Here is a 22,513-nt window from a genome sequence, read left to right on the forward strand (position 1 = left end):
CAGCTGTGTAACACATTAATTAAAGAAGTTTTGACTAGTTCCATGCAATTAATTAGTACAGTCCATATTCAGAGAGACTCTGAGAGACTCCAATGAAGACTTCAGACTTGACCAAAACTTGTTGAATTACTTACTTAAGACCTAAATCCAAAATGATCCTTAAATTCTAAAAATTTAAGAAACATACGTGACCACAGCAATATGCCAAACCAAAGGAGCAGAACAGTTATTCTGCGTATAACTGCTTTTGTGGGTAACAAAAATGCTGAGAAAATACACCCTGCAATAAGCTGACTGTAGATAAGCAGCGATGAGCCTGCACTTAGCCTGGGATCCACTACAACGGCTCTGGAACTATTCTGGGATCAGATCCAAGTCTTCCAATCTCAGTATTGACTCAATACCCATGGATCTCATGGACTCGCAATAGAAATGTCCTTGTACAGTGTTACGCAATAACCTGTTGCTGAAAACTCCTTATTGAGTGTATTCAAAAGCAAAAAGGGTATGTGGGGAGATGTGATGTTGTTGATTAACAGTAATGTTACTTTGCTGTGTTCTGTTCTGTGTCTTCATAATACAAGTTGTACTCAACCGTATGAGCTTTTTCTGACCCTATGCATGTGACCCTTCACCCTCACATCTGTAGTTATGACATTGAACTTTCCCTCTGACCTGGATGTAAATAAACCCAGTACTGTAGAGCAGTCTGTTTTTGGCCCGTCCCTGTACATACAAACCTGTAAATACAAACAGCTATGCATGCTGAAAACCTAGCAATTCTTTCAGGTACTTTTATAATCCCCAAATTCTCATATGGCATGTGCTGGAAAAAAAAAGAAAGAATCATTTTAAAAAGTAGAAAAAAATTCAAGTAAAAGAAAAAAGAAAGAAAAAAGTTTAAATCAAATGAGTTGATAATATTGTCAGACAATATCCTCTCATGGACAGTGTGTGTAGAGTCTTCCTGTTTTCTTACTCCTGTGGGTGGTTCTCTTCCTTTGCCTGTCCTGTGTTTCTGCTCACCATCTGTGTCAGTTGTTGTCAGTTGGCATTTTTACAGCAGCGAGGGTTGAGGCAGAGCAGAAACGAGAGGGGGAGTGTGCACCAGCTGACCTCTGTGATGGCTCTCCAGCAGTGTTATATGTTGGCAAAGCTATCTATGCCTGGGACACAATTTGAGAAGTTCAGCTCCTGGCAGGAACCACCAATCATTGCAGCACATGTCCATGCTTGACATGTGAAGGCCGGCTGGATGTGCAGCAGCTCAAAAAGAAAGTTTAGGTTGGAACCCAAAAACATTTTTGGAAATACATTTTGGTAGCCTGTTTGAATTTTGGCAAGCTGTCAATAGAAGACAAGTGACCTCCTTTGATTTGTATACCCACTGTGTAGTTTTGAAAGGTGAACAATTGCTCATCATTTGATTGCAAATACTATTTTACCCCTGAAAAAGTCACATGTTAGGAAAACAGTGCACTATAGATCTGTGGTAAAATACTTGAATTCAAAAGATACTTGATGAATAAAACCAGTTTTCTATGTAATAAGGCTACATCATGCATTTGGAAAGTATTTCCTGGCTTGTAGCTGCAGCAAAGGGATCAGGAGGAGTGCCGTTTTTGCCTCAGCCCTCTGCCTGGCCTCGTGGACTAGCTATGCTGAAAGTGGGATTGCAAAGGGATTGTGATTCTGTTACAGCCTGTGATGTTTGAAATAGATGGAGGTGTCTGATTTTTAATCTGTGCTAAAGATATTTTACATTTAATAAATAACCATTGAAATCAAAAACTTCCTTTGTGTGCACTTCTTCTATGAACGTGTGTGTGTGCACAGCCGTCTTTGCCCCGTGGTAATCTCTGCGAGCCGACAGCTCAGCTGAGCGTGCCTGGCCCAGCTGTAGAAGGAATCCAGGGTAACGTGGTCCCATCAGATAAACAACCTGTCCCTCCATTCAGCTTGACCACTCAACCAAGAGGAGACTAGATTAGCACCTCAAACACCTCAGCGCACACTTCAGAAAGTACCCTGACACTCACCCCCGAGACTGGGGTCACCCTTACTGAGGTAGGCCAAAGGTCACAGTAGATGTAAGCAAGTAAAGGTGCTGTGCGTCTTTTCAGTTTTAGCATGATAAAATAATCCACAAGCACTCAACAAATGATTCATGCTCCACATCCAACAGCACTGAATAAGGCCTTTACTTGGAGTTGGAGCCATGTCCATAATCTGACTGAGAGCTTGTTTAGATCCTCAAATCGTGACCAGCTCTCCTCATCATGGGTCTCCCCAGTGATTAGTCTACCCCTGGTCATCTGTATGTACTAAACCCCATTTCATACCCTCCATTAGCCTACTGGCGTATGGTTAATACTTACCTACAGGCAGTTTACTCCCCTGAGGGGCATTAAGGACAGGATGGAAGGACACGCCTCCTTCCTACCTCCTCTTTCTGTTCCTTCATCATGCCCGCTCAATCTCTTTCAGTCTGTCCACCTTGCCCCCTGCTCCTTCCTTAGCCCCTTTCTTTTCCATCAACCCTCTGCAGATCCCTTTTCCCCTGCAGCCCCATCCCCCTCCGGCCTCATAACTTACAGGACCGGGCATAGTGTAGCCTCATGGGTAAACGGTCATAGTAACGCCTCTTGGAGGTAAATGGATCTTTTTCCCTGGAGTCCCAGATCACAGATGAGCCCTGTTGACATTCTTCTTTCTATTTAAGCAAGGAGAGTGATGTAGTAGAAGATGAGAAGGCAGAGAAAGAAAGGAGTGGAGGAATAAACTATGTAGGAGTGACAGGAACCCAACACAAAGCACAAGAGAACCCCCCCCCCCCCGTGCACTATTTCTCTCTCTTTCTCTCTGCAGCCATTCCTTTAACCCTTTTGCACCAGATAAGATCAACCAAGTGTCAGTCATCAACAGTCTCCTGTCACATTGTGATTGTTCATCTGTTTTGTGTGTGTGTGCGTGTTTGTTTGCGCACGCGTGTGTGTGTGTGTGTGTGTGTAAATGTGCAGTACAATGTGACATTGCTGCATACATTTAATGCCTGCACGTTCTAGGGAACAATAGAAGAGAAAGTGAGGAACGAGGTGCAGGGGATGCAAAGGACAAGAGGTAGAGGAGGAGGGAATGCATAAAGATGAGAGGAGGGACAAGAGGAGCAGAGAAGGAAACGAAGGAGAGGAGGTGGTGAGGGACCTAGGACACAAAGCATTCAAGGGGAAAACGACAAGGAGTCAGAAGGACTTGCGCAACCACTGTGAAACTATCTCATTTTTATCTGGCGAGAGGACTTCCGAAGTGATCCGCACAACCTAATTATTTTCCCCTAATAAAAGCAACATATGCTAAGACAATAAAAGGCCTTATTGGACACCTATTCATTAAAGAGGAGCAGTAAAATGAGCAGGACTCTGGCACAGGGATTAGCTTTTAAAAGGGCTTTTCTCTGGTTGGAAATGGCCTTAGTCTTCCTTTAGCACGCCCATTTGGGTGCATAGCCCATCATAAAATATCTGAATTATACATGAAGAGGCCTGGCTGCTTTATTGGCTGTGATCGTTTTTTTTCATTCTCATCTGATTGCGTCAGTGCACGATACCTCAAAGTTTGAACCAAATCACTTGTGGAGCTCATCTGCGGTTTATGAACACAAATGTAAAGTAAATATTGGTAACGACAACCATTCAGCTGCAGTAAGATAACCCACAATTCACAAAAGTTGGTCAACTTAGTAACACCTGGTTGAAATAACGCATGCTGGTGACTCAAGTCTGACAGTTTGACACAGTGAAGTCATTATTCCATATGGTCAATGTACTGTAAGTGTCAGTAGGTTTCTATTATGAGCATAGCAAAGCTGTCTGTGTGTCGGTGTGTGATGGGCTGCTGTAATAGGGCCACACACAGGTGTGTGTATGTTCACCTCCTCACTGATGCACCAGCTAATTGGTCTCCTGCGGCAACCTGACATATTCACACACTCACAAACTCTCGAACACACACACATTTTCAGGTGTGCACATACCAAAAACACACAACGTAGTGCGCAAATAGTTATATTCACGTGTGTGTAAATAAGCACACATGTGCATACACAACAATGCATGTGCCCACGTGCACAGGCAGCCCGCAGAGTGTATTTTCAAATGAACTCATTATCACAATGCTGACTCCAAGTGACGAATGACACCGTAACAGACTGCTAGAACTTTACACGCATATACGGTAAAGTACTGTAAAAGAAAGAACAACAGTGACCAGAAAGAATACTGTAATACACAAGCTATGAAGGAAAATATATCCAAGAGCCAACCGGTGATGAGCATCTTCACTTCAAGAGCAGACATGCACCCGGCTGTAACATCCATCCATCCATCCATCCATTTTCAATACCGCTTATCCTCATTAGGGTCGCGGGGGCGCTGGAGCCTATCCCAGCTGACATAGGGCGAAGGCAGGGGACACCCTGGACAGGCCGCCAGTCCATCGAGGGCACATGTAGGGACATACAACCATTCACTCTCACATTCACACCTATGGGACATTTAACAGCTGTAACAATTACTGCGAATACAATCCCAACATTTTAACATTACATCTGGGAAAGAAGAGATACATTTTAAAGTTATCACACAAAGCAGAAAGGGAAATGTATTTTTATTCAAATGACTGACATGGTTGGAAAATAACTGTAGTATTGTCCCACTGAATGCACAGAAAGTGTGTTGCAGTTGCAAATAAAAATATTTGTCCTCATTTCTTCTGTCAAAGATATTTCCTCATTGGCTGAATGATATATTTTTGTTCTCAATAATCTGTCGGTTTGTTTTCAAGCTCATCATAACCTGCTAAACTTAAATTCCTCTTCCTCTTTGGCTGTAGTAGGAAATAAAAAAGAAATCAGTTCACATTGCCCATCCTGCTCATAACCCATTCTCTCCCCCCTCTCCCCTCCCCCCCTTCCCTCGTGGTGGAGGTCGTGAGAGGGATGTTCTGTTTTAAATAAGAAGGCAGCGCTGGCCCATTAAACTCTGATAGTAATGATATTAATTTGGCAGGAACGTGTCATTTTCACAGGAGAGCAACTAGCTGAACTGTCATTACGCACACACTTACACACACAGGCAAAGCATTCCGTCTCATCTACCCCTCTTCCCCCCCCCCCTCCCCCTTTCTCTCTCTCGCTCTCTCTCTCCCCCTCGCACACACTCCAGGAACATGTCACAGGAGAGCAGCTAGCGGTAACATTATGAGAGAGTCGGAGAGATCTGCTAATGGGATAGATTAGTGTGCCCTTGGTCACAACGGCTACAATGAAGTGACTGGAGCTGTGACTTATATCCACGTCCCCCCTGTTCACCCCCTTTTTAACCTCCTTTATAGCACTTTCTCCGGCTTCTCTTCCTCTGACCCCTTCTTCCACTCTTCCTTCTGATACTTCAGAGCTTCACATTTATTTTTTCTCTTTAGCCTCTATGGGGCAGAATTGTCATCACGAGGTTTATGACTGGGTGCTGGAAACTTCACCAGAACAGAAGCTGTGAAGTGAAGATCAGGGAAAAGATGACAGAACTGTTTGTGTTGCAGCCAGAATGCAAAGCAGTGACACATTACTAGAATCCTTTTCTTTTCTTTTCCATTCATAGATCGTTGTTAATGGGGCCTAATGAGCACCAAGGACCTTCCTAATCAACACATGAATAAAAGTGATGGCAATCACAAAGTGTTAGTTACATGCTGAATGAAAATCTGTCACAATCAACAAGATTGCAGTAAATGTTTTTGTAGTATCTTTTATATTGTTAGTCACATTTAAGTTGAACAGATTTCAGACTTATTTTTGTTCACATCTACTGCAGAGGTTGTGTGGTCATGTGTGTGTGGTCATGTGTGTGTGTGTGTGTGTGTGTGTGTGTGTGTGTGTGTGTGTGTGTCTGTTCATGTGTAAGTGAGAAAACCTGAGAATGAGAGGAGATTGGTCATTTTAACAAAATAACACATGGTCTCATGGAAAAAAGTGCCATTATTAAATAGAAAACTAAGAAAGCAATAAAGTTACTCTCAGCAGAGTGCAAGCCTCTGAACATTGACCTTTACTTGTTCTAATTAATGTAGACTGTTATCCCTACCAATGAACAGTCAAGGTAGGTTACTTTACCTTTAAATTCCTTTTGCGTATTTGCCACTCTGCATGAGAGTTACCCATCAAGGATATCTTCAATAAGTAGAATTAGTGTCAATGAGAAAAAGGAAGACTACTACAGCGAAAACATTCACATAGGATAACAATATTTTTTGTGGGATAACTGATGAAAGGTCTGTATTTGAGTAACTCTGTTGCACTTATCAGGCTACGACACTAATTAGATCTGTATACTGCCTGTCTCTATAAAACTGCTAAATATACTCACAGAATGTGTGAATATATTTATGGCACACAAACACGTGACATATGCGTGCTTACATACATTCAAACACACATTGAGCCTCAAAGCAGTACAAACACTACCAGGAGAACAAACTGGATGTATTTACCTATTTGTATTGGTATGCCGATCCATGTGTGTGTGTGTGTGTGTGTGTTTGAGCGTGTGTTTCCCAATATGCCCTGTGGGCATGTTGTGTATGGGTGTGTGTGTGTTTCCGTGTGTATCCACACTGACCCCATCTCGGTGCTCCTGACCGGTTGAATGCGGGCTGCATAAATTAGTGCTGATGCTCTGCGATGTAATTATGCTGCTGTCAGTACGGCCCCTCTACTCAAATTCATTTTAATAAAGTTGGTCTCCAAGGTTACCGACCGGGGGTCACCTTCGGTGTCAGCCCCTATGGATCGCGCCCAAAGAACATTCTGAAAGTCTGCGATCGGACTACGTTAACACCTTTACACGACACTCCCACATCAAAACACACACACACACACACACCTACGACTGAAGGAGCGGGAAGGAAACAAGAGTGAAGGAAATGAAGAGGTGGTACACAGAGAAAGAAAACTGTTACTATGGAAAACTAAAATAGAAAATGTGTGTGTGTGTGTGTGTGGGGGGGGGGGGGGGGGGGGGAGGGGGAGCGAAGGTGTGGGAGGGCGATAAGAGAGAAGTGGGAGAATAAAGGAAGGAATAAAATGAGACCAAAAGGGTAAAGGGAGAGGAGGGGGACAAGGGTAGAGGGACAAGGAGAGGGCGAGGGAGTGTCTCTCTTGGGCAGATGGCGGGGTGTATTCTCATTTGTCCTGCTACAGTGTGTGTGTGCTTACACTAACCTCCAGGGCAGAGCTGCAGCACAGAACACGCTCTCAATTAGCCAATAACACAGACCTGCACACACAGCTGGGAGAGGGAAAAGGCACCGCTCTGTCTCTGCACATCAAATAGTTAAACACACAGGAAATCCCAGATAAATAAATCCTGGATTATTTTATACTTAAACATTCTAGATGTGTTGAGTATTGGGTTGTTGTGCTTCATGACAGTAGAGGTTATGGGGAGTTTTTCCTGAACCGATGTGAGGTCCCAGGACAGGATGTCGTATGTGTACAGATTGTAAAGCCCTAATTTGTAATGTGTGATTCTGGGCTATACAAAATATATTCAGGTTTACCAGTCATGCTTGAAGTGATTGAGACAAATACGCCATTAGCAAATATGTTTGCATAGTACAATTCGAAATTAAACAACCCTAGGAATTTGGTGCATATATATATATATATATATATATATATATATATATATATATATATATATATATATATATATAGTAACCAGTAACCAGGTTTCTTAAGAGAAATTGTGCTGAAAAATTAAGCCTTTTACGCTGTATTCATCCTTTTAGTTGGATAATGGTTTTCACAGGTTTTTCTTTTCTTTTTTTACTACATTTGTTTTAATTGCTTTTGTGTCATAAGTACATTGGGATAAGCTCAGTTCAACATGCATTATAAATAACATGTTATTATAAGTGGCAAACAAACAAATCTGTGCTGAAATCATATATATGATATGATATGAAGTCATCATCTTCCTCTCTGACTGCCCATGTTTGAAGTTGTATGCTATGAATATTGAAATCTCAGTGTGCGACCAACCAGTTTCGCTCAAACACTCTCTTTGGTCTGCTATCATTCAGTGTGTGAGGATGTTCAGCCCGGCCGTGTGGGCCGAGGTGACTTTGAGTGCCAGTGTAATAGTTACGGCAGCACGCTTTGTTAGCTGCAGGTAATTTATGGTTGAACTGGCCTGATAGTCTGATACGATCGACTGCCCCGACTGTCTTAACCAGCCGGCCCCAAAGACACAGAGGAAGACTAAGAAAGAGACCCAGAGAGAAGAAGATTGTAGGCTGCAGGGCGACTTAAACTGTCGCTACAGTATGGAAGAATCTAGATTTACACTAAAAGATGTAGAGAAATAATACAGCAAGAATGAGTGTGACAGAAGTGTACAGAGGAATGAGTAATGCAGGTGAAATGAGGGTGAGAGAAATGAAAGAGTTGCAGAGCAGTTAAGTTCTCAACATCTCTCTTGAGGTGTGCTGAGAATTAGATTGCATTAAAGACTGACAGTCCATTCATCTGAACCATAACAAGAAGGAACATTTAGTTAATTGAATGATTAATAAATTCAGCTCAGTCACACTATTTCACTCTGGTGTTGGCTTTGGATAAAAATGTCAGCCAAATGGGAGACGTCATATATCACTTGTTTGAAACCCTTTGCCCGAACTTCAATATAACTTCAACTAGCTGTTTATAGAAAGTAAGGCAGATACAGCAGCAGCAGTAGCATAGTGACTTGTTTAACCTTGTGCTCTGATCGCCTGTCTGTCTTCCTCTCTGTTGCATCAGAAGATTGTGTTTCGGCATGTGAGGTTTTTTTATTTTGTTGCTGGCTCATCATTATCTCTGTCTGCGAGACGTGAGTCCTTCAACTCAAACGAAACTGCAACTGGAGAGCAAATGAACACCTGTCTTGAACGGACACACCAGCCTCCACATCCACTTTGCTACACCCTCCATCCCTTAATAGAGACAGACACAAAACCTTGCTCTACACATACCTTTTTTTCACCCCCTCCCCTAATCCAGTTAGGCAGGAACATCATCAGCTTCCCTCTCCTCCCCCGTACCTCTTTCTCCAGGATGGGCTAGTCTAATACAGTCAGTCAGGCCGACCAGGTCCCTGACTGCTGTCCTCCTTTCATCTCCCATCTTCAAACAGAATGAGAATACTTTCATAACGCTGGGCGAGTGATAGGTTGAGGAGTCAGGCCTGTGATATGGACAGTCACTTTGTCCTGTTTAAATACACTAATGGAGGATAAGAGGCCCGTCACAGGGACAGGTGGAGATGGGACGGGACAGAAGACACAGACACTCATCTTAAATAATGGCCGATTTGTGGATGAAGAGACAAGGATGTGTATTACATCAGATAGCAGAGGATTTTGTACCCGGCAGTCTCTTTCGCCTTTAAAAGACTGATGTGACACTCCTTCCCCTTAGTGGATAATGATGTGAAGTGAAACCAAATTCAAGCCTTGTTTGCCGTAAGAGAACAAAACAGTTTCTTAGTTAGCCACAGCACAACTGACTGATGTTCGCAAACACAAGAGTCCAAGAACAGTGTTTCTCTTATTCCTAGGTGGACCACTCCAATTTCCGTGTTACATTAACACACAAATCACTGGCGAACACACACACAGACAAGCACACACACTGAATCCCGGCTTACACACCCAGTAGGCAGCCTTTCCGATAGATGGCACCTGCATACAAGAGGAGGGGGCACACAAATAGGATTGGAGAGTGGAAGGGGGTGCGCTGTGGTGGCGGGGTGGGGGTGAGTCCCTAAATAGGATTGTGTAGGAAGCAGGGCAAGCTAAATAGGATTGTAATGTACAGGAAAGGATGTATAAATAGGATATGAGAGTCAGAGCTGTGTTCTCACTAGTTCCACGTCCCTGTAGTATAACAGTTCTCTTGGACTAGCTTGCCCTGTGTATGCATGTGTAAGTGTGTGTGTGTGTGTGTGTGTGTGTGTGTGTGTGTGTGTGTGTGTGTGTGTGAGTGTGTGTGTGTGTGTGTGTGTGTGTGTGTGTAAGTAAAGGCCATTAGTGTGGAGGCTAATCTTGAGGCACCTGTCTCCTCAGGCTGCGTGTGACCTCCACTAGCCAGGTTCGCCCATGTTTGTCCTCCCATTTCTCATCTCCTCCCCCTCCTCCCCCTCCCCCTTCTTCCCCTTCACCTCAATCCTCACATTGCTTTCATTTTTAATTTCTTCTAGCTTTGCTTTTCATATTTCATAAATAAGAATGAGTGTCTTGTGTTTCTCTTTCTTGCTGCTTGACCTATTTGAACAGGTAAACCGTGTCTCTTACTGGGCGTACCCTGCTCCCTCCTGCAAGAGAGGTCGACGGTCAAAGCTCTGTCTCCCTCTCTCTTTCTACTTTTGGGGTCAGTGGGCTTTGGGAGCTGTCAGCTCAGTGCTGGTGTCTACTGGCTGACGGACTACGGTCAAAGGTCAGAGGTCAGGAGTTAGAGGTCAGGATGTGACCCTAAAGACAAACAGCATGGAAAGGGGTCATACCCCCGAAAGAGCCTGTCATTCTCCACACAGGGGGTAATGAAGTGTGCGCGTACATACAGTGTGTGCACGAAAGTGTTTGGATCTCTCATATTTACACGTTGCTGCCCTCTCTCTTTTGCATATACTCACACCTGACCTCAACGCACAGTGTGTCTGTGCTACGATGTGATGTGTGAGATGTGTCATGTTAGCATGGCATGCATCTATTAGCCTGTTTATGGTTCCTTGTCAGAGCAGCTCCTCTCCTTCACTCATGATTACATTACAAACCCCTTTACACAGCCAAGGTCACAATAAAAACATCATCTTCTCCATGAGCCAAGGCAACAATGCATACGAAACTGACAAAGAGACAGGCAGTTAGTCACACGCAGTGAGCAATATATACATAGTCTCATACAGCCATATCATCATATTTTAAGCGCCAAGGTAACGGTGTATGTTTGCGTGTGTGGCCCAGGAGAGCCCGCTGCCTCCTCATACAGGTAATGGATGAGAGGACTGAAAGAGACTGAGGGGAATTAAGATAAACACACTCTGATAAAACCTGCCTGGCCGCGCCGCTGTCTGTTTACAACGAATTAAAACATATCACATATGCTGCATGCACATACAAGCAGGCAAGCATGCGCACATAAACATAGTTCACACTTAGGATTTTATGATGGATTTATAAACAAAGGCAGGCTTAAACAGTGGAATAGATGTTTGGACAGTGGTGGCTCTTTGAGTAATTGATCTATGAATCACACACAAGAGATCTTGTAAATTATGAGGACAAATAAACTCTCCATATATCAGGCCCCTATTATAAAATGTTAAACAGATTTAAACAGATAGAAATGTATCTGCTTAGACAAGGGCATTTCTTTTTTGCTCGAAGGTGTCCTGCATACAGATTATACACACTGACCGGGCGACAATCTTGTTCTGGGTCCACAGCCAAGTTTGGGTCAGAGCAAGAATGAAATTGGTCCCAAAAACATTCTGGAGTAATTGCAGGTGAAAGAGCCCTCACTGAACAAAATGAATGTTACTGTCTACTGTAGATTTGAAGAACTCTTACATAAAACAGATTTACGTTAATTACACACTGAGTATTTTTTTTACTTAATACAGTAATGTGGCAAAGCATGGTACAACAATGTAAAAATATACATTTTGGGTGACAATAAAAACATTTAAAAAAAGTAGATCCCAAAGAAACCCATTGGCCGACCACTGAAGAGGAGAGTATTGCCAAAAATAATCTTACACTCCCAAATGCAAACATACGTGCACGCACTTTACCAAGTTCATGCACCACTGATCTAACTACATAATGAAGTGTGACATATCAAGCAAAGGCGCTAATGGGGTGTGAAGTCATTAGTGAACGCTTTCCCTCACACGCACATAAGCAACCTAGTGTGTGCAAGACAACAACGCTATTCTTCCAGTTTTTACTTGGAAGGTATGGTTGTGATAAGCCCTTTAGGTGTTCCAGACTTCGGGGCAATATTAGTGAGTTATGTTTTACAGAATAGCCTCTCAAAAATAGATTTCCACAGCGTGAACATATCAAAAAAGAGTTGCGTTAATGCAAGCAAGCTCTATCATGTGAAGTGAATATGGGAGAATTGAGAATTGACATAGTTGAAGGGTTTCCCTTCTTTATTGGTGCTCAGGCACCTGCCACTCAAACAAATGTGCCTGTGTGTTAACCTGACACAGCTGACATAATGTTGTCTGACATACTCCACATTGACAGCTGGCATGGGAAAGAGAGAGAGAGAGAGAGAGAGAGAGAGAGAGAGAGACAGGGGAAGGGAGACTCTAAAAGCTTGTCAGTCCCTCTTAATTATTCTAATTGCTGGGCTAAAGCTTCATGCCAAGGCTTAGGCATTCCCCTGGCACAACAACACAAGCCCCCATCTCTCACACTCACACACACACACACACACACACACACACACACACACATACATTTACACACACACACACACACACACACACACACACTGCATTGCCTTGCTCCTTGTTTGGTCCTCTCCCCTCATCTCCATACAGAACTCCCTCATCTACCTCTTTTCCTCAGCTCCCTCTATCAGCATCCTTCCACCCTCAGAGCACCCTCTTATTCCTCCACTCCTCCTCCTCTCCTCCCATCACAACAGACCCTTCTGCTTCCTCTCCCCAGCCACTCCTCTCCTCCACCCCTTCGTTCCTCCAAACTGGATTAAAAGTACTTTTCATTACCCATGCGGGAGATATGGCACTTAAAAATCACCCCATTATCATTTTTCACCCTGCAAACAGCACATACTCTCACAGAGACATAATTACCACACCCTGTCATACCAGGGAGATGGAGGCTGCTGATTTCCAGCCAGGCCGTGTGTGTCACTCTGTGTGTGTAAATGTGTGTGTGGGTATAAGAAACTGCTGCCTGTCCGCCTGCCTGCCTGCTTCTCTTATTGATATTAAAAGCGCTGCATAAACGAGTGTTTAAAATGGCTGTCAGAGGGGGAGAGAGAGAGGATCCACTCCAATCACAAACTGCAGCACACATCACTGGATCTCTTTCCTGGCTTGGCACATGGTAATGGCCTGGAATAACAGAATACTGCAGGATGATTCCAATTCCCACATTCCAAGTTGTGCTTGTGAGGCTGCAGAGGAGGCAGTGGAAATGGGAGGGGATGAGTGATAGAGCTCGCTTTAACCAGTCAACACTTAGCACATAATGAATTGGGAGTCATTTGATGAATTGGATTTATGGCAACGCTTTTTCTTAATGGCTGAAGTGTTTCAAATTGTGAGGCTGTGTTGGGAAGGGGGACCTGACTCATTCACACTAATATTCATTTAGGAAGCCGGTCCTCATCTAACTGTTAGACCAGTTCTGCAGGGGCCATGCCTTCACTCACAGCATTCACAAGGGGGTGTTAAGTATATTCGTGTTTAAAACACTCCCCGCACCCCTAAGACATTCATCACTGTGACAACGCTGTGTAGCGGCCCCCCAATATCACTCCGCAGGGGCCTGCCGTTGGACTGTCACAGGAATGGGTGTCTATAATTATGCCTGTAGATAAAGCAGGGACAAACGTGGGTCCTGCATGATTAACTGGGTTGCTGTTTGATCACATTTGCCTAATTTGTGGCATAAATCTTCAGGCTGGCGCCCCTGCTAGAGACCATTAGCCCTGACACTGACATCCCTGACACACACACACACACACACACACATACACACACACACACATTTGTTCAATACTCATACCTTTAAGAGGAAACGCAAAAGGGAAGGGGTGTGCAGTCGGCCTTTTAGTGCTGCTGCGTCGGTGGGGATAAAATGTGAAATCAAAAAACATTCACATCCTAACAGTTTAGGCAACATCAATTCCAAAACTCTATCTGCTTGAGGTCAAGGGTGGGGGAGTGCGGGTGTAGGTGGGGCAGCTGGTACACCTTAGCACTATAGAGAGAGAAATGCAGGTGTACTGGATTATAATATTAAGCAAACATGAGCTCTGAGGTCTAATTATGACACAGGGGAGGGTAGAGAGCGCGCGCGCAAGAGAAAGAGAGATTCAGTACTGTGTGTTGGAGTGGATGCTGAAGCCAGCAGAACTAGCCTGGTCATTTGTAAACAGGTAACGATGCAGGCCAGGTGTATGAGCATATGTACCAATGAGCAGGGGAGGAAATGGGGGAGAGGGGGGAATCAGAGGAGAGAGGGAAGACAGGGGAAGAGAATGGGAGGAGTAGAGGGAGGATCTAATTAGGGTGAATTTACAGTGCCCTGTGCCAAACAGCTAAAATGGCCAACTGGGCACAGAGATTTATTACTGGGTTAAATTAGGTTGTCTGGTGAGGGTTGGTAAGGCCACCTGCAGCTGTCAATTGTCACAGTGATTATTATAACTGCAGAGAAATACAACAGTGACGCAACACAAACAACAAATGCAAAAGTGCATTGTTACAGATGCAGGCTCATGAAGAGAAACCAATATTATTTTGTGTTTAGGACAATATCAATTGAGTGAAGTGAGTGATTAAGAATGATGCTTGAACCCATTTAGCATGAATCAATGAACCTCTGGACAGAAGGTTTCCAGTGCATAGAGCCTTTGCCTCCATTTGCATCAGTATCCTTGATCAGATCTGCAAGGTAAACAGGTTTAAAACCTGATGGGGGATATTAAACTTGCAGATTGAGCCCGACTCCCCCCTCCCCAGGCTTGTCTGGAGCACTGGGCTGGCGTTTAGGCCTCTGCATTTGACTCTGGCTGTTGAGTGCAAGGACATGGCACAGCAAGCCAGCCCTGAGCAGCCATACTTTCATGGTCGGTTTCCATTTAAATATCTGACTGACAGGGAACATGGCGCCATTAAGGCGTCCCGAGGGCCCAGCACGAGAGGAAGAAATGGGCAGATAAAACCCCCCATGGGAGAGGAGGGGGGTGAGAGAAGGGCCACGCTGCCTACAAAGCCTTTAACAGTAGGACCTGCTCTTAAAACTGTATAGGCACCACTCCATCCATTCAGTCCTGTGTCCCTCCACACCCAAAACAACCTTGTCTCTCTGGAACAAAAGCAGGATTTATCTAGCATGACTTACAGCCCCAACCTGACTTTCTTCCTCTGTTGGCAGTATGAGGTCATATAGTATGTGTGAGTGCACGAGTAAGTGTGTGTGTGTGTTCACATAAAAAAGTAAAATATTCCTCCAAGCCCCAACTGTACAGTAACTCTCAAACATTCAATACACACAGCACTCTAAACCGGGAACATTGGCGCACAGAGTTGTTGTTGTCAAGACTGGTTATCCGACCAGTCGGCCACGACATTGTCTTTCTCTTGGTCCCGTTTCCATTTTTGCTCGGTTTCATCTCGATGTTGAACTCAAATTGCGAAATACTATTTTTCCCCCCCAAATTACTATAAAACATATTTGTCCATCCATGAAGTAAAAACACCAAACAATCACTGGATAACGGGATCTAGACCAGACAAAGATCCATCTCGTCAGGCAACAAGTATTGTGTTTGCATCCGATTCAAACCAATCAGCGTCATGTGAGGAGCTAGAGGGAGCTATTGGCGTGGCATAGGTGTGGTGTGTGAGACGTGACACGGAGAGGCAACTGTTTGTTCAAAACAACAACGGTGTCTGGAGTTGGCCTTAGTCTTAAGCAGTTTTGTCTTGGTGGTTTTGGGTCTTGGTCCCATTGGATCATGTCTTGGATACAACACTGGTGTTAACTATGCTGAGCTCCAGCCTTTTAGGTCAAGAATCGAGACTGTGGAAACTGCCAGGCCTAGAGGTTAAGTGGCTGCCAGAAAGGGTGAAACACAGCGGCTAATGTCTCTGACACACAGACACAAATGAGCAAAGCCAGCCAGCCACAAGGCAAGACAGTGGCACCATGAAGACACTTAGCAAGACTGAGAGAGAAAGCGATTCAGAGAGAGGAGTATTGTCTGCCAGTGATATACTTTTACCTCTTCACTTCCCACAATTCAGCTTTCAGAGGCTACACTCTACCCCTCCTTCCTCCTTGCGTGCCACCGTCCATACTGCCAGGCCCAATAAAGGTCAAGTCCCTGCCTTCCTCTTAAGGAGCTCATTTGCATCCCGCCGGCAAACAACCAGTCAGGGCTTGTTCAAAGGATCTGCTAATCCAATCAGATTGCTCATCTTTGAGGCCTTATCGCCACGGACACCGGCATCTGTGGGAACCACATCACAGGGCATCATGGGGCTGCTGGTTGTGATTGGTGGAGACAGAGAGTCAGAGGGAAGTATGCATCACAAGGCTTCAACACGGCTCGGAGTTAGCCAGGAGTGACAGTCAGAGAGCAGGAAAGGCTTAACCAACACTTCCCATGTTATGACTGCTGCCCCAGGAATGGCACAGATACATATTGGGTGTGAAATACGAATTAGACCGGTAGGATTTCATCTTTATCTACTGTTGAGCACAGAGCGAGCAACCTGTATGGTGTATGAACAGTATGTAAATACAAGGATTTTATAGGAAAAGTAAATACCCCAAAAAACATTTTTCACAACATACCTTTTCACGAGTATTACAAGTCCAGCAGCATAAAAAAGAAGGTAAGCTAAATATATTAGAAAAAGTTAAGGTAACTATGACTATGAAACTGATGTATATGCCCTTCAGCCCCGAAGGGAGGCAGACAAACCTTGCTTGTGTAGGTTAATGTCTAACTTTCTTACACACGCACGCGCTCGCGCACGCATGCACGCGCACACACACACACACACAGAGCCATTAAACCAGTACAACAGCCACAAGAGTAAAAACGTTTGCTCATAATCTACAGAGGTGATCTGACTATGCGAGTGACTTTGCGTCCAGGGACACGGCTGGACATAAAGGGACATGGGGACGGAGAAACCAACTTGGCCGTCCTTGCACACAATCCCACAGAGACCACGGTCCCATCCGTCTCTCCTTCCCCATTTCTGCTCCAGCTATTTTTCTCTTCCAACTCTGCCCTCTCCTCTCCTCTCCTCTCGCCTCCTCCTCCAACTCTCCTGCTACTTCTTCCCGTCTTCCCTCTCTACCTCCTGCCATCTGCCCTCTACCACCCAAGCCTGCGATTGTCTCGCCCTCGCACTTGCACTCGACCCTGGCGGTGTCACTATTAGCAGCATCACACTGGGATCACATGGCTGCTGAGGTATGGAGGCTTAGTCAATGGAGCGTGGCATACAAAGACGTCCATATACCCCATCGCTACAGCTTCCTCCTACTCCCTCCTCTCAATAATTCTCTCTCCCGCCTTTTCCCATTCCTTCCCGATCATTAGCTTGGAATGCAGCCAGATTGGATTAAACCAGCCAGACTAACTGTATTTTTTTCACTGTATCCTGTTCTTTCCTCTGTATCAGTCCAGCATATAACTACATACATCATGTTTAAATTTCCTGGACCTCAAAAGTAACAAATTACAAACTCTTCATAAGTCGACATTTTAAAACAGTGGATATATTATCGTGTAACAGAACCACAGTTTGTTGGTTATGTGATCTGCTCTTTGTCCCAGCCTTGGCAGACTATTAGACCTGGAGCAGGGAGTCAGAGAGGTGAGACAGGCGTGAGGAGGAGGCAGAGGTGGATCTATAACAGCTCTCCAAGCTGAGCGCCGCTCCAGGAGAGGCAGCTATGGATTCAACCCATCCCTCTCTTTTCTTTTACAGAACTCTCTTCTTTTGTGTCCAAGTGTATGAGGCTGCATGTGTGCAACGTGTATGTGTGTGTGTGAGTGTGTGAGTGTGTGTGTGTGTGCGTGTGTGAGTGTGCGTGTGCGAGTGTGCGTGTGTGTGTGTGTGTGTGTGTGTGTGTGTGTGTGTGTGTGCAGCCCGTGCATGTGATAAGCCTGTGGTAGTAGTGGTCCTGTGAGGGACCTAAGGCCCTGTTCTCCTGATTAGTCATTTATCAGGCCTGGCAGCTCAGACCCACCATAATCACTCTTCTCTTACCCCTCCTCCCTTTTCTCCGCTGATCCCCCTCTATCCCTCTAGATCTCCCTTGTATCCACCCCTACAACAATGCGCTGCATCCCCCAATACCAATGTCTGTATGGTGGTGCATGTACATGTCTATCCAACTTCTACCTGCCTCTATCCAAGCTGCACCCACTCCTTCCACCTTGTCCTCTAAACTCACTCCTCTCTGCCTGAGTGTGTCTAACTAAGAGCCCTCTTTCATTCTCCTCTTTGCAAACTCCAATTTCCCTCCTTGTCTGCCTGCGTCGTGCATGAGCTCAAGAGCCAAAGCTGCAGCTAAAGACAAATTTCCAATTTGTCCGTTTGAATTTTGCGAGCTGTAGCTGTTTAATGTCAAAGAAAGAGAAGAAGGGTACATGATGAGAGTAAGATGGGAGGGCAAGTGTCGGAGCAGCAGGAGGACCTCCCTATCAAGCAGCACCACACTCCCTCGTCCTGCCATGTCAACAGAGAGGGATTAGGGTACCAGACATATTGAGGAGGCCAAAATGAGTTAATGCAGTTAACCAGCTGCTTCTTCTCAACCTGTCTTCCATCGGTTGGGAGAAATTGGAAAAGCTGTCTAGCAAAGGAGAGGGAATGTAATCTGGACTATGCAGACCGGAGGATACGAGCACATGAAAGGCCTATCCTCCTGCTTCCCATGCCTCTTTTCTCTTTTCTTCACCCCTTCTTACCATCATTCCCAGTCTCTCCTCCTATCTCTTTAAGAAAGGGAGGGATGTAGAAGAAGGAAGGAGAGAAATGTGGACAGAAAAAAATTAACACATTCAGAGCAGACTAAACCAAAGATGAGGTTAAAAAAACATTCAAATCAAAAGAAGGAAACTGGGGATAAAGGGGGTGTACAGATATGAGGAAAGAGAACAAAGCAAGTGTGTGTATGCGTTATTACAGTGCATGACAGCTGTTTGAACCCCCAGGGAGATAACAGCTGGGTCTCCATCACAAACACACACTCTTTAACATATCCCTCACTTCATCTCTCCCTAACCATCTCCATATCCCTCCATCCCTGGTCTCATCTTTTCCTCCAGATCCTCTTTCCATTCATTTATTGGTAATTGCACTGCTCAAACTCCTCCTCTGGATTTCTTGTAGCCTATTCAATGGTTCTCCACTCATTTTATGTTTTTTTGTTTTGTATCTCTTTTTTCTATCTATCTATCTATAATTTTTATAAAAACTCCTTCCTCTTTGTCTCAAACTGATAATACAAAGCCAGTGAAATGAAAGTATAATATTAAAATGCAGGATTTTTTTTTTCTTTCATTGTGGCTTTATTGAGATTATAAAAATGTTGTTTTACCCAATAAGTATACATTACTTAGATCACTAAAATAAAGCTGTGTGCAAACAAAGCCAGTGGTGATAGATTTAAAAGGAGGGTGTCACACTACAATTACAAACTAGGCCTTTAACCACACCTCTCCCCCGCTGACTGTGTCTCTTTATAGAGCAGTCTGCGTAATAGTGTTTCTCTTATAAAACACAGCGCCGTGTCACACACACATTATTCAGCCCACCACCCCTTTAAATGATCCAAAGATGTATGAGGCCATCTGTGGGACGCAATTAAATACCGACCCTTTTAATTCAGCTGCATGCTACATTACCGCCCTCCGTCCAAAGCCCTCTAGACCAGTTACGGGATTAAGTCACACAAGTACAGCTAAGTTAGTTACACTGCCAACAAAATGTATATTAACATATATTTCTGGTTTAAAATCATACTTTCAAATGACAAAGTATTGACCAATGATGAAATCCCTTTTTCAGTTATTTTTTTAATTCAAGTCCCTTACTCCTCTCCATCCACGCAAAGGCAATCAGTGAAAGAGCTTCATTAGTCTGCGGTTGAACACATGCTTATTTCACATTTTCGGACTCATAAAGGTCTCTCTTTTCTTGTATTTCCTCTATCTTAGCAAATCTAGAAAGACCATTCCCCAATTATCTGTCTGTCTGTCCTTTTTTTCGCTCTCTTTCTTCCTCCATCACAATATATTCCTCTGCTAAATTGTCCCTCCCCACATTGCCATTCCTCGTCCATTGACTGCACTGGCCTTGTCTCTGAGCACTAATTGTCTCATTCTGAGACTTAAGGATGCTAGATGGGCGCAAGATGTGTTAAAGAGACGGACTGTGAAACCAGTGTGTGACTGGCAAATTACATCCTTGGCCTTTCTATTGTTGGCAAAGACACTTAATAAGCTCTCAATGTGTTCAACAGCTAGGTGAATAGTTCACTGGCTCCACTTTTAAATCTGAAAGATGCTGCAAGTGTGCACTCACGAGTGTAGGTTTGTGTGCATTCAGTAAGGTGCTGTTTGTTTTCTTCTCAGGTCAGTCGACCCGGCGTTCATCCTGGTGACACAAACCCCATTCTCCTGAGGACAGCATCGGGGGAGATCAGCGCTCACTTACAGGACAACTCACCTGAGGAAAAACTCTCAGCACGTTGCTCTTTTCTCTGTCTGCTTTCTTCTTCTCCTTTGCTCCCTCTCTCTCCGACTCCTCTGTCTCTGACCCAGACAGAGATCCCCCTGAGCTACTGCACTCAGCTCTCCCTCTCCCCTTTCTTTTTCGGTTTTCGTTCTCTAACCCTATCTGTCTCTTTTTATATCATGCTCTCTGCAAAGATACCCTGTGGGAGGGCAGTATCTAACAAACACAACCGCACACACTGACTCTACTTGCTAACACTGACATTGCCATGCATGCGCGTGCACAAACACACACACACACGGGCAAACATGGACACATACAGTATATTCATCACCTGCAACACAACCTTCCACTATAGCTTTCACGGAGAGCAGTGACGGGAATAAAAGATTCTCCCGCTCTCTCCCTATTTCTCCCCCACACACATGCACACACACACACGCACACACACACAAAACCACACATACAAGAGCCCAAATGCTCTATTTTCTGCTACTGTGTGGTGATTTATGAAAGGTGTTTCTCACAGCAGGCAGATAGTCCTGTTTGGAATGCTTCATTTCATAAATCTATTCTCCATTTTCATTTCTCTGCATCCCCTCCTTCGCCTCCTCTCTCGTATTACCCCTTTTCTCCCTCTGTTGAGACTGTACCCTGTGTGTGTGTGTGTGTGTGTGGGTGTGTGTGTGTGTGTGTGTGTGTGTGTGTGTGTGTGTGCGTGCGTGTGTGTGCGTGTGTGTGTGTGTGCGTGTGTGTGCGTGTGTGTGTGTGTGTGGATAGGGTGGGGAAAGAGAGACATAAGTTGGCTTTGTCTGCAGTCGGGGTAATGATGCAGGAACAACCAATGCCCCTGCACAAACCCCATTCTCCTGAGGTCTCTCTCGCTCTCTTTCTGTCTCTGACTCCTCTCTCTATCTCTTCTCTCTTCTCTCTTCTCTCTCCTCTCTCCTCTCTCCTCTCTCCTCTCTCCTCTCTCCTCTCTCCTCTCTCCTCTCTCCTCTCTCTCCCCTCTCTCTCTCCTCTCCTCTCTCCTCTCCCCCCCCCCCCACCCCACGCACACACACAAATACAGGCATGCCTCACATGGAGTCAAGCAGCGTTAAGTTGTGTAAACAAAAGTTGGACATCAACCGAGATCCAACTCCCCAATGAAGCCACACGTGTAACTAATAAACACACACATGAATAACTCGACATAATACAGCACCTTTATCAACACACACATCCTCACACAGAGAAGGACAAACAGCAGTGGTTTAGGAAAACAGTAGCGGTGTCACATATATTGGGAATGATAAACAGCCAAAGTGATATCTGTTTTAAGGAATGTTCAGGTTATTCGGTTGATGGAAAGGAATACAAATAAAACAGAAGGGAAAACAACAGGAGGTGAATTAGATGATTTATCAAACAGTCTCTGTTCAACTCAATGTAATCTCTCATTCAGGATCCATCTATCTAGTTTTTTTTTAGTAAATGTAAAGCAACTAATTAAATTTAACATACAAAAAAACTTCAGCTCCCAACCAAATGTACCAAAACAGGAGCATTTATAAAGTCGCTCACAGGACTTATGGCCTCTTTTGTTAAGCTGAGGACATTTAACATGCTAATTTCTGACTGACTAAGTTGTTTTGTTTGTTACATGTTGCTAAACACTAAAATATTAAATAAACAGCGATATTGCTTGATAAACCATGTTGTCCTTATCTAAACGTGTGGGGTGTAAATGTGATTTTGAGGTTTTCATACTTGTTTTAATACTATGGAAAATCCACTAAATGCACAAGATAGACAAAATATCAAGTTATCAGACTAATGCATATGCATGGGTGTAAATTGCAATAAACATAAATTGTAATTATTACAAAGTATCCACATATAAACACATGATAACCAAGGCCTTCTGTGGTCTGGGGCTCTGGAGAATGAGTGCTTTGTGTAAC

At 44.3% G+C, this 22,513-nt stretch overlaps 2 protein-coding genes across 2 annotated transcripts in view; one reads left to right on the forward strand and one right to left on the reverse strand.

Annotated features, from left to right (window-relative positions):
- LOC117732621 (transcription factor Maf-like) overlaps positions 1-20,559 on the forward strand; it is a 64,965-nt gene extending 44,406 nt beyond the window's left edge. Inside the window, exon 3 of the mRNA XM_034535668.1 lies at positions 20,465-20,559. The gene's annotated coding sequence lies outside the window, so the exon portion shown is untranslated. The remainder of the gene's footprint in view (positions 1-20,464) is intronic.
- wwox (WW domain containing oxidoreductase) overlaps positions 1-22,513 on the reverse strand; it is a 121,694-nt gene that overhangs the window by 4,474 nt on the left and 94,707 nt on the right. The window lies entirely within an intron of this gene.

Source organism: Cyclopterus lumpus, chromosome 6 (genome assembly GCF_009769545.1).
Source record: "Cyclopterus lumpus isolate fCycLum1 chromosome 6, fCycLum1.pri, whole genome shotgun sequence".
Lineage (NCBI taxonomy): Eukaryota > Metazoa > Chordata > Actinopteri > Perciformes > Cyclopteridae > Cyclopterus > Cyclopterus lumpus.